Here is a 9,804-nt window from a genome sequence, read left to right on the forward strand (position 1 = left end):
TTATTGTTTTTTGTTAAATTCGTGGTATTGTCTTTTTAAATTGTTCCTTTTTATCTTCACTTTACATTCTTTGTAACAAGGAACAATATCTTTGAAGTACATGGCATTCCAGGCCATGTCAGTAAAAGCACCCAATGTGTTTCATGTAAAGAACCAAATGACATAAAACAGGTATTACATTACTAAAAATGAAAATAAACAGTATTCGGGAAAAGTGATTCAAATAACCAAAGATAAATCATCTGTTCTTTCTGGTGAATGAGAAAATTATACTGGCACTATCACATTACAACAGAATTGACAAAATAACCCAGTTCAAACACGAAAACAATAAAAAAAAAAAAGAGAGAATCAAAACTTAATACAATCAAAATAGAAACAAATAAACTAGCAATTCACCACGAAACAAGCATAAAAACAAACGCATGCAGTAATTAAACTGTACACAATGGTATAAACTACCACATCACAGTGACACTAACACACACCATAACACAAAACAGAAACACTAGAAAAAGAAGAATCAATTATGTGTTGTGATTGCCAATTGAAACAATGCTTCACACAAGACCAAATGATGCAGAAATGAACAACTATTAAATAATGGTAAACGAACTCATGATTGCAACATTTTTATACGACCGCCAAATTTTTCTGGTATGATATTGTCGCTGCGTCGTCGTCCGAAGACACATTTTGTTTCAAGTGAATGGATCTCTTTAAAAATTAATACGAAGATTCAATACCACAAAATGAAGGTTGGGATTGATTTTGGAGATGATGGTTCAATTCGTTTTGGAATTAGGTGCCCAAAATGTGCACAAAACAAGCATTTTTCTACATTTAGGATAATAACTTGTGTATAAGTATTTCAATTGCTCTAAAAATTGTACCACAATGTTAAATATCACAAGTAGAAGGTTTTGATTCATTTCATAATGCCACCAGTTTAGGAAAAAGGGCCAAAAAGGGGCCAAAGCAACAAGCATATTTGTAGTTTCTGGACAATAACTTGTGTGTGAATGTATGGATCTCTCTGACATTGTACCCCAAGGTTCCATATCACAAACGGCCGTCTGAGATTGAGATTGGGGGTTGTTGCCCCATTCATGTAGGAATTAGGGACCAAAAAAGGGCCCAAAACTAGCATTTTTCCAGTTTCCAGACAATAACTTGTTTTAAAGTGAATGGAACTCTCTGAAATTGTACTACAAGGTTCCATACTACAAAGAAAAAACTGGGATCGAATGTGAGGGTAATTTTACAAGGAGGAGGGGGGTCAAACAGTGTTTTTTTGGGGGGGGGGGGGGTAAAAAATTTTAAGAGGTTAAATTTTTGTTATTTATTTTTCAAATTTCAATTTGTAAGAAATAGACATATGTTTTGTGTCAAAAATTCAGACAGTATCAAGCTTGAATATTGTGTCCAAATTTGCCCCAACTGTTCAATCTCTGTGGTTTTTTCAGGCGGCGCTCAGCGAAGCATTTTATTTTTCATATGTATCGTTTCAGCTACACCACTTGGAACCTTTGGTAAAACTGCTTATAATCAGTGTATATCACCGTGAGATGCTTATAGATTGAATAATATATACAAACTTACGGTACCTTTGATAACTATTTACACTACTGGGTCGAAGCCACTGCTTGTGGACGTTTTGTCCCCGAGGGTATCACCAACCCAGTAGTCAACATCTTGGTGTTGACATGGATATCAATAATGTGGTCATTTTTATAAATTTCCGGTTTACAAAACATTGAATTTTTCGAAAGACTAAGGATTTTCTTATCCCAGGTATAGATTACCTATAAAGCCGCATTTGGCACAACTTTTTGGAATTTTGGACCCTTAATGATCTTCAACTTTGTACTTGTTTGCTTGATAACTTCTTGCACTGTAAATTAAATATGGGATTAAAACCTTTTCTATCTTCTAATTATCAGATCTACCTGTGTATGTAGGTCATGGATGTAATCTTAGGTTGCGTTGCATGTTTACTGTACTATCTATATTCTCAGATCCACTTGGAGTTCCATTATGGTACATATATAAGAAGAACCCAACCTATATATTATGCTTGAGGTGATTCAAGGACGAAATTCAAATGGAAATTGTAAGTAACATGATGCCACATCTCCTTATTATAAAATTTACTTAAGTACGAAGTTGAAGAGCATTTAGGACCAAAGAGCTAAAAGTTTTGTCAAATTTGCTTAAGTGTTTTATTTACAACCACTGGGTCGATGTCACTGCTGGTGTAGTTTTTTTCCCCGAGGGTATCACCAGCCAAGTAGTCAGCACTTCTGTGATGACATGAATTATCATTTATAAATTAGCTTTAAAATTTTACAAAACTGCATTTTTGAAATACTAAGGCTTTTCTTCCTCAGGAATCGATTACCTTAGCTGTATTTGGCAAACCAATTAGAGTTTTTGTTCCTCAACGCTCTTCAACTACGTTCTTTATTTGGCATTTAATATGTTTCGATTCAAGTGTCACTGATAAGTCTTTTGTAGACGGAACCATAAGAAAAGTAAATAACATTCATCAGACTCTCACATGTGATGTCGGGGAAATGTATGATCATATATGAAAATAATAATTGATATGGGTTTCGAAAGATTGTTCAGTAAAGTTGTGTTTCAATTTCTCTTAAGATGAACGTAGACAAGTGTTTTACACTTTTTATCTGCAATATCAGCTTATATGCTTAAAAATCCGGAAATATGTTTTGATGATGAAATACACGAGAATTCAACTCATCTGTTCGCGTGATTAAAGATCTTTAGATATACAAATAAGCGTCTGATCTTAGAATGTACCAGTTTTCCTATCCACGATTGTTTACCTTTGACTGCGTGTTGAGTCGCACAATGTGTGATGCATGAATAAACAGAATTTTGCATTGTCTTTCTTTGGTGTAGCATACATATCGCTATTATCGTTTTGTGTATATTTTGTAATACCAATGCCATTTAAAGCTTTCTTCACTATGCATAACAATGTTTTGTTTTATTATTGTTGTCGGCCGTACGATAACTCACAATGATACTTCAAATTATATAATTTGGTTCACAAATTTGAATTTTGTGAACGGAGTTACACTTACCTGATAGGTTTACATAATTGGATATTCTCTCCGGTATTTGGTCTTACCTCGCTCAAGCGCTTAGCTGATCTTTTAAAAATCATCTACATCTATATCAGTTAAGCGGTTAGAACCTCAGTTTTCTCCGGCGAAAATCCAGCTGAATTCACCAAAAGAAATTACTGAGGGGAGGAGGTAGGTAGTATATCAGGTAAGTGTAACTCCGTTCACAAAATTCAAAAATCATCCATTATTTACACTAATATTAAAATGAATATTCTGTTTTTCTATTCTATCATTCAAACACTTTGTAGTCTATATTCATCATCTAAAATTCCATCGCATCTCGTCGGAAATGAGGATTTCAATATCTATATTTTATATACATGAATGTACAATATTTTTTTTAATGTTTATTTTATATATTTTTTCTTTCTTTTTTCTTATTCAACAATTAAGATAAAACGCTTGGTTCTAGATTTCGCAAATAGAATTTCGTGAAAGTAGAGTCTCTACTCCAGTCTGCTGCTTCCATGATGGATTTCATAGATGAACCATTAAATAGGGCCCATGAAGGACCAATAGCTCTTGTACTATGCGCCTTTACAGACTTATTTTTGTCATTATATGCCATTTGGATGGTTTGGACAATCCAATTCGAAATTGTCTGACTAGAGACCGGGTTGTGCGGACTATTTACACTTAAAAACAATTTACTGTTACTTCTGTCACAATTACGGAAGTTATCTGTCATTTTCAAATAATAAAACAATGACCTTTTCGGATTCAATAATTTGTTGTCCTTAAAACTTGGAACAAATATTTTTGAACCATTATGTCCAGGACGATCCTGCTTTGAAAGGCCTTCTCTAATGAAAAACACACCAGTATTATGTACACTAATATTACCATATCCTATTCTCAATGCTTGAAGATCACTACAGCGTCTGAAAGTAGTAATAGCAATTAAGAAAATAGTTTTCCAAGTAACATATTTTAAAACACTGTTTTTCATTGGTTCAAATGGACTTTTTTGTAACATGTCTAAAACTTTCAGAAGATCCCATTCTGGTAAAAGTTTAATTTTAAGTGGTCTTGAATTGAATACACCTTTTAAAAGTCTTATTATGTATGGATGTTGGCCTACAGGAATTTTTTCTATAGGCGGTAAGACTGAAGATAACATGGACCTATATCCAGCTATTGTTCTATATTTAAGTCCCTTAGTAAACAGACCTGTCAAAAAATCTGCTACCTCTGTCAAAGAGGCAGTATAGGGATCAATTTCCCTTTCATTACACCAGCTACAGAATTTTTTGAATTTGCCAGAATAATCTTTTTGAGTTCCTGCCCTCCATGAGGCAGACAATAATTGTCTAGTGTCCTTAGAAAAGCCTCTCTTTTTAAAGAGTCTGTTGATAGAGGCCATACAGTTAGATTGAATATTTCTGGATTTGGATGATAAATCCGTGATTCTGGCTGGTGTAAAAGATTGCTTTGAATTAGAATTTTTAAAGGGTAATGTGCCAGTAATTTCAACAGGTCTGGGTACCAAGGTCTTCTTGGCCAATGTGGTGCTATTAGAAGAATTTGACACCTGTACTGGGACATGTGTTGTAGAATTATTGGTATTAGGCATATTGGAGGATATGCATACCCGAACAGATTCTGCCATGGAATTGACAGTGCGTCTAGAGCATAAGCTTGATTGTGAGGAAACCACGTGCAAAAAATTTGAGTTTGTTTGTTGAGGATTGATGCAAACAGATCTATTGTTGGTGAACCTAGCTTTAAGAATATTTTTTGTACTATAGATCTTTCTAGTGTCCATTCTGTGTGTCTTATTTTGTTTCTCGACAATAAATCCGCTAGATGTTTGCTTTGCCCGCAATGGGGACTGCTTTCAATTGAATCTGATGATCGATTGCCAAATTCCATAATTCCCAAGTTTTTAGACAAAGAATCATTGATTTGGTCCCCCCTTGACGATTGATGTATTGTACCTCCGTTGAGTTGTCGCAACGTATTAATACATTCCCCCCCTCAATTGGGATAAGAAGTGTTTTATCATTGTTATCACTGCTTCCATTTCTAAGCAGTTGATATGGAGTTTTTCTCCGATAGGTTCCAGGTTCCTTGTGCTATCTGAGTCCCCATGTGACCTCCCCAACCCACTGATGTTGAGGCATCTGTTGTCATAGTGGCATGGGTTTCCATTTGGTTTTGATGTTATATTTGTTATTCTCGGGGGATTTTTTCTGATGCTTGGTCCGTTTCTGTGTGTGTTACATTGTAGTGTTGTGTCGTTGTTCTCCTCTTATATTTAATACGTTTTCCTCAGTTTTAGTTTGTTACCCCGCTTTTGTTTTTTGGCCATGGACTTATGAGTTTGAACAGCGGTATACTACTGTTGCCTTTATTTCCCAATGTTTCAATGATCTCCCCTTTTTTATGTTGGTTCGATCTAACCACCATTTTAGATGGCTTCTTATATGTGCAGTAATTGGGACTTTGAACTCCAGATTCTGTGAAACTGGTTTCCAAAATTTCAACAGATGTATTTGAACAGGTCTCATGTGTAATCTTGCATTGGGAATTATTTCTAAACAGGATGACATTATCCCTAGAAGGTGAAGAAAATCTCTGGCTATTACTTGATTTTGAAAGATCATTGCCTGTGATGAAGTTATTAATTTGGACGTTCTTTCCACTGTTGGCAAAACTATCCCCAGATCCTGTTTTCGTGGGGACAAGAAAAAATGTGCTGTAAAAACCGTTTTCTATTTCGTTCAGAGGTACATATTCTACAGCTTCTTTTTGTACTAGCTCTCTTACTTCTGTATCTAAAATATCTAGATCTTTTGCAGATACACAGGTAAATTTTATTCCTGTGTTCTTTGGAATCTCTAAGAATTCCAGTTTGTAACCCTCTTTTATAACAGAAAGCACCCATTGATCGTCTGTTATTTGTTCCCATTTTTTCAGAAAATAAATTAGACGTCCCCCAACAGGTATCTCCGGATGACAAGCCATGATATTGCTTACCTTTAAATAGTAATTTTCTTTGTTGGTTTTTTCCCTGGTTGCCCCATGAGGGACGAAAATTAGTTCCTGTTTTCTCGAACTTATTGTCACTCTTGTCAGGTCTTGAAACAGTTCTTGTTCTCTGAAAAGAACGCTGAGTACTTGGAGTTAAATTTAAAACTATTCTGATTAACATTTTGTTTCACACGTTTTGCTTGCCAATCATTAGAAGCAGTGTTTATTCTTTTACCCAGAAAAGACCCAGGTTTATTTCCAATATGTAACTCAGGAAGCAATTCCTTAAGTTGTTTGTCTTTTTCTATCCTATCTTTCAAGGTTTGTTCAAACTTGTCACCAAACACTCCACTGCTTGAAAGTGGTAAGGAAATTAAAGAATTTTTAAGTTCTTTTATATCATTTAACCCAGTATCTTCCATTACTAGTTTTCTTCTAATAAGGTGATGAAAAGCACCTGCTCTTGCAACCTAATCAACACTTTTTGTTGACATAGCAAAGATATCACGAACTTGTTGTACTGCCCTATCCATATTCACCTCTTTGTCTAATAATGTTTCTAATAATGTACCTAATGCCTGTTGCATGTAAGACGATGAAACAATACCCATTTTAGCAGCAGCAGAGGCGGATTTAGGGGGGGGGGCAGGTGGCCTGCCCCCCTTTTTGGAAAAAAATTTGGTTGCTTATATAGGGAATCATTGAAGCGTGACTGGAGCGGGCCCCCTCTAAGGTCAGTCAGTGGGCCCCCACTTATGTAAATTTCTGGATCCGCCACTGAGCAGCTTGTCCTTGATAAGCCAATTTTTCTACTGATTTTAGATAAGGTGTATATAAAGTCTTTTTCTTATTAGAAATTGTAAAAGCTTTTGGACCATTTTAACTAGTAGGTCTGATGTAAAGCTATCTAGACTAGGTATATCCAAATGTTTTTCAGAACTTTCATGTACTGGGAAACACAACTTATATTGCTCATTGTATGCAGTTATCTTTTCTGGTTTTTCACAATGCCATGATCCAGAAATAATATCAATCTGACTTTTGTCTAAAACAAGGCCAGCTGACTTAGAAACTGATTTAGTTTTGTCGTCGTCACCAAATAACTGATTAAGATTGTCAATACCAGAGTCTGTTTCCTCGGTTTCTTGACACTTTAAATATTTACTGAACCTAGCTACAGTATTATGGTTTTCATTGTCACTTCTCATTGAAGTCCCATCTTCTTCATCTGAGAATAACCCAATGTTAAGTCTCTCTGAACGGCCTGGTGCCAGAGACATAACATCTCCATGTAAATTTTCCTCTGCCTCATTATCTTTAGGCAAATTTACCTCAGGAGTTTGTGTTTCTTGTAAAGGTCTGCGCGCTCCCGAAGAGCCGCTATCCTGTTGATCACAAGTAGAAACATTTTGTACCTGCTCACCCGCAGTGCCAGGGTTTTGACTAGTTTCCATAAAATTACATATTTGATCTAACCTTGAATCAAATTGGGCAAACCTGCTTTCCCATTTCTTTTCTAAGGCGTCTAGCTGGTCATCCTTTTTCTTGGTAGACCTGCTTTTGCTCTTCTTAGACGAAGAAGAAGAACGAGTACGAGCCGCCATCTTTGTCGTTTCGTTCGCGTCAATTGACAAACTGGGACGTTCCTGTAAAACGTCGTCTTCGCTATTTGAACCGTTCATAGCGACTTCTGCCATAATGTTAATTATTTTAATAATTCTTAACTCATAAACTAATTATTTCAATGTATTTTCTCAGAGCGAAAACACGACCGGCTGGATTTTCGCCGGAAAGAAGACTGAGGTTCTAAGCGCTTAACTGATATAGATGTAGATGATTTTAAAAGATCAGCTAAGCGCTTGAGCGAGATAAGACCAAATACCGGAGAGAATATCCAATTATGTAAACCTATCAGGTAAGTGTAACGGAGTGAATATAACATTAAGGTGCTGTCCTCTATAGATAGTTGTCATATTGGAGGGCGTTAATTAGTTAACTATAATATGAAAACGTAACATGTCTGATATAAAAGAGTGCTTTTTGCAAATGACTTATCAAGTTCAAAGCAAAAGGAACTACTAAATGCATTTGACATATTACTAGATTTATTTCACTTGACTGGGTGGAGTTTAAGAATTTCGCTCATTTAAGACCAGTCCATCTATAGACAGGAGTTTTGGGATACGCTCATCAAGGAAGTGTCCAGTAATTCAGCCAATATCATACAATCAGTTCCTTTGTATATGGGTTTGGTGACACTGATTAGTGATAAGAATTCAATTAGTATTAATACGACAATCATCCTTATCACACACATCTTCAAATAGACTGTCCTTATGCAAATTAAAACGTAAGCTCCGCCCGATCAGTTGAAATTACATTGGTAATATAATATTAATATTATTGGGAAATATATGAACACTCACATCAACTTCACTGAATTATAATGAACTTTGAATTTCACGAAAACGAGCTCTTACGTGAGGTTCACGTTACAACTCATAAAATAAAGTAATTCAAATTACACCTAAATTTTAAAATTTTATCGTTATCTTGAAAGATATAATATTTGTGTGACTGTGTAAATTTGAGGCGAATTTCTTGTGAATCTAGTTTAACTTTAAAACAAGAGTGAGGTTGAGAACAAAAGATTTATTAACATTGTGTTTCGATTTCCTTGTAATTATATTTATATAAGTGTTTAAAAATTTGTGAAGTAACCACCCATCCTTAATATAGTACGAACGACATCAAGTAGCATCAATAAAAGAATTTATAGTATTTTCATCATGAAGTGTTTATCTCCATTTGTTCCAGTTTCCCTAAACTCCTACAGTTAATCATTGAAGTAATAGTGTGAGGCATCAAGTGAACATCCAGCGGCCCTGTGATAAAAGGTAAGATATTCATTTTGGATAAATCATTCTTAGCAAGAGAGGTTAAAAAACCTGTCGATGCAACTGGTGTTTTCATACAAACAAAATCAGATAGCCTCAGTACAAGTAATTAGAATTTTTTCATCAGGAAACTTGGCTATCTTTATTTCAGTTTCCCTAAACCCCAACGGTAAATAGTTCAAGTAACAATGTGAAGACATTTTATTTTAAGACATCCGGAAATATGTTTTGATGATGAAAAACACGAGAACTTAACTCATCTGTTCGCGCGATTAAAGATCTTTAGATACACAAATAAGCGTCTGATCTTAGAATGTACCAGTTTTCCTATCCACGATTGTTTACCTTTGACTGCGTGTGGAGTCGCACAATGTGTGATGCATGAATAAACAGAATGTTGCATTGTCTTTCTTTGGTGAAGCGTACATATCTCTATTGTCGTTTTGTGTATATTGTGTAATATCAATGCCATTTAAAGCTTTCTTCACCATGCATAACAATGTTTTTTTTATTATTGTTGTAGGCCATACGGTAACTAACAGTAATACTCCAAACTAATGTGCTGCCCTCTATAGATAGTTGTCATATTGGAGGGCGTTAATTAGTTAACTATAATATGAAAACGTAACATGTCTGACATAAAAGAGTGCTATTTGCAAATGACTTATCACGTTCAAAACAAAAAGAACTACTAAATACATTTGACATATAATATTACTATTATTGGGAAATATATGAACACTCACATCAACTTCACTGAATTTTAATGAACTTTGAAT

The 9,804-nt window shown here is 35.0% G+C and overlaps 1 long non-coding RNA gene across 1 annotated transcript; it reads left to right on the top strand.

The window, feature by feature from the left end:
- Positions 1–7,871: 7,871 nt before the first annotated feature.
- On the top strand, positions 7,872–9,250 carry LOC143053584 (uncharacterized). The gene is made up of 3 exons (XR_012971420.1): positions 7,872–8,043; positions 8,946–9,025; positions 9,177–9,250. It is a non-coding gene; the product is annotated as an uncharacterized LOC143053584 (long non-coding RNA).
- The last annotated feature ends 554 nt before the right edge of the window (positions 9,251–9,804 follow it).

Source organism: Mytilus galloprovincialis, chromosome 12 (genome assembly GCF_965363235.1).
Source record: "Mytilus galloprovincialis chromosome 12, xbMytGall1.hap1.1, whole genome shotgun sequence".
Taxonomy (NCBI): Eukaryota; Metazoa; Mollusca; class Bivalvia; order Mytilida; family Mytilidae; genus Mytilus; species Mytilus galloprovincialis.